Genomic DNA, 3763 nt, shown 5'->3' with positions numbered 1-3763 from the left:
GGCCCAGAATGAGCCCGTCGCCTTCTTCACGGCAACTTCTCTGTAATGGCCACTTTCTTTTCATTTTTTTGGCCATGCCACTTGGCTTGTGGGATCTTAGTTCCCCAACCAGGGATTGACCCCAGGCCAACCACAGTGAAAGTGCAGAGTCCTAACCCCTGGACCACCAGGGAAGTCCCGTGGCTGTTTTCATTAACGCCTTACATTAGTCACTCCCTTTGGAAATCAGGTTGGAATTAATTTAATGCCAAGGGCTCTGCATTAGAAAAGTGGCCTGGATTTTGTGGCGCTCTGATTTGGCACCATCATGCACGTGAGGTTGCAGGGATTCATGTGTGGAAGCCGGCCCTGGGGAGTGTTGCCCACTGCAGCATAAGCACTGAGAATCTCGGGTTCTTACCCACCATCTTTTTTTTTTTTTTTTTTTCTCTTCTGGTATTATCACTGAGGACCTGATGCTTATAAAATATGTGAGGGGAATTAATTAAAATTATTTATCTTCCCCCAATCAGGGATTAACTGTGGGGCAGGGAGGGCTCTAGCAGAGCATAGAAGGGACCCCTATGAAGCTGAGAGATCCCTGTACATATTCGGAGATGAAATGACAGCGCCAGACCCAGAAATGGTAAGGAGATCCTGTGACAAAGCGACAGCCTGGACACCACGGAAGGGGCTGGAGGGGACCCTTTGAGGGGGTTTGGGTTCCGGTTCGGGTTCCCGTTCAGGGTTCCTCGGGGTACCCCCTCGGGTCTCTCCCCACCCCCGCATGCAGGATCTTATTTCCCCAACCAGGAATCGAACCTGTGCCCCCTGCAGTGGAAGCGCAGAGTCCTAACCACCGGACCACCAGGGAAGTCCCCGCTTTGAGGTTTTATGTTGGAATCTGCCTTCTCTTCCTTCCCGTCTACCAGGCGTGCTTCACGGTGACTGGGAACCCTCAGGAGAGGACGCTCAGGAAGACTTCTCTTTTCCCAATACCTCCCACACCCACTTAATTTTCAGGAAAATAATTAATTTTGAAAAGAACGAGGTAATCATTAAACGAACTGTATTTCTAGCGGGCCGCCCTCGTCGGACACAGAAGCATCAGGGCCATGCAACCCGGCATCTACATCACCCCCTCTGGAATCTGCTCCTTTTTTTTTTTTTAATGCTTCAATTTCATCTTTGGTGAAGGAGCTGTGAACTCCACCCGTCCGGCTCGGGACGTCATTAGGGCCTCTGCGGGCCTGCTGGGCTCTGTGGCTGGGTGTGCTAAAAATAACTGGAGAGGTTAAAAAAAAAAAAAAAAAAAAAAAGTGGAAGCAGATTTAAGGGCTCTTCTGGAAAATGAAACACAGAAGCTGGGCTCTGGGTGGTTCTATTTAAAGATAATCATCATCTCATCCATGCCCGTGGATCCACACGTGAAGGCTTTATTCCTGGAGCAGAGCCAGGGCAGGGGAGGAGGGTCTGATCTGCGCTGGGACCCACCCCTCCCAGGCGCTCTTCAGGGCAGCTGCTGTCCCCAGAGAAGGGCACGCGACAGACCCCAGCTCAGCCCTTTCGTTCCACAGCCATTCCTTCGAATCGAGGAAAGCGAAAATAAAGTTTTCGAGGCCAATGTCACAATATTATCTTCTGTGAAAAGCAAAATCAATGAGGCTCTGAAAACTTAAAAGAAGTTAAAAGACTTTTGTGTGGTCCTTCCCTTAGAGAGAGAAGGAGAAAGAGAGAGACAGAGACAGAGACAGAGAGAGAGAAAGAGGAAATCAGGCTGCTTTGTTCAAAGCAACGGCCAACACAGACTTTTCTTTCTTTCTTTCTTTCTTTCTCCCCCCCCACCTTCTTTTTAAAATACATCTGGTCTTAATCTTTATACACCAGTGGACAAAAGCAATTAGACAGCTCTGCTTTCCATGTCATAATAATGAAAGTCATACATTTTCCATGGCTGTCTCATTTGGTTACCCCAGCTCTGCAGAAAGAGCTTAAATGCAATTTAAAATGCGGGTCTTTACTTGACAGTCCTGTTTGTCAAGCTTTGACCAATCTGGTGGAGGTGGCTACAGGAGTTTTCATATAAGGTGAAACTTCGACTATTGCTCTAGTGATCAGGACACTGCAAGAGACAGAACTCAGTACAAGCCAGCCTAAGCAAAAAAAGAGAATTGGTTCATATACCTGGGAAATTTAAGAGGGTGAATCTGGTCAGACACAACTGATTCCGAGGCTTCAAACAATGCCGTCATCTTTTTCTCTTCCCCTGACTCTCCCAAGATAAGCCACTCCAAGGAAAGGGTTGCCTCATTACCAATACTTCCTGTAATGATTCTGGAATGAATTCTCACTGAGTGAGGTGCCCATCCTTAAACTGCTTACAGCTTTGGGTTGCTGGTCCATTCCTGGAGATGGGAATGGGGTCCACTCCACGAAACCAGAGGACTGAGATTGGGTTGGGGTTGGTTCCCCCTAAGAAAAAGGCATTTCAGCTGCAGAAGAAGGGGGAATGGCTGGAGGATGCCATAGCTAGCCCAGGCGGGAGCCCTTCTGAATTGTAGCCAGGCACCCCCTCCAGGCTAATGCAGCCTTGTGCACCCCCCATTTGGGGGGCAGATGGCACCTACCTTCCTCTGGGCAGAAAGCAGCCCCGGACCCAGGACACAAGGTTGAGTGAGCAGAGATAAAGCGGGATATTAGCCCAGTCTCCTCTCTTGTGCAGTGTGAAACCTGAACAACTGTGATCGGCGGCCCTGCTGGGTGGGCAGATGTCCTGACAACCACCCAGTCCATCTTAGAAGAGATCCCTCGCCCCGAGGGTTCTGGCCCGATAGGCTTAAGCTGTGGCTTCTGCGCAGGCCATACGCGTGAGCCGTTTCACGGCTTCATGTTGGTTCAGCCTTGGGTATGTGAGGTTAACTCACGGGGGACGTGCTAGAGGAGGAGACCAGACCTGGTTTGCTTGCTGGTTCTGTCCTTAACCACCGGGACATACCTGCTTCCGTCCTGATGCCTCTGTGGGTCTCAACTTCCTGTGTAAAGCAAGAGGACCCTTGCAAGTACTCTCCCCTCCCACAGAAAGTCCCGATCGGGAAGGAGTCTGGTGGTTTGGTGGTCTTTGCTTTCCTCCCAGCCTTCCACTGCTTGTGTCAACAAAAACAATTCTTCCTTCCACCTGCTGGCCCCCTTCCCCCAGCCTGGTCTCTTCAGATGTGTGAAACTGGTGGTTTTACTGCCTTAGTCAGATCCAGCACCTCCAGGGCGTCCTCAGGTTGTCATTTCCCTCCCCTAGGCACTGGTGACTCACAACCCCCCTTTCTGCCTGTTAGGCAAATGAGCACCCACCCACTCCCCAACTGGGGCCCCTGCCGAACCTGGCTGGGGACAAACTCAGTGTGTCTGAAAGAGTGAAAATGCAAAGCATAGCAGTGGGACTTCTGTCCAATGGGGTCGGGCGCTCACAGCCTTGGCAAAGGGAGGACCGTGAAACAAGGGTGTCCCTAGGGAAGGCTGGGACACTGCGCCGATACCCCTACCTGTCCTGCTTTTGCCCTGGTAGCCCCTGGGGGCAGGGGGCGGAGCACAGGGATTTGTACTCATCTTATAGGGGAGCATTTAACATGCCTATTCGCCTTTGCCAATAGCCGATTCTAGTGCCAGCGGTGAACCCCACAAACGTCTTGAAGACTCTGTCATCTGACAGCAACCAAACTTCCTTTCAGGTCCTTCTGCCTGGTCCCACCCCCCTAGACCTGGGAAAGCCGGGGCGGAGTGAGCAAGTTTA

This window comes from Delphinus delphis, chromosome 4 (assembly GCF_949987515.2).
Source record: "Delphinus delphis chromosome 4, mDelDel1.2, whole genome shotgun sequence".
NCBI lineage: Eukaryota > Metazoa > Chordata > Mammalia > Artiodactyla > Delphinidae > Delphinus > Delphinus delphis.
Note: the sequence above shows the minus strand (reverse complement) of the source record.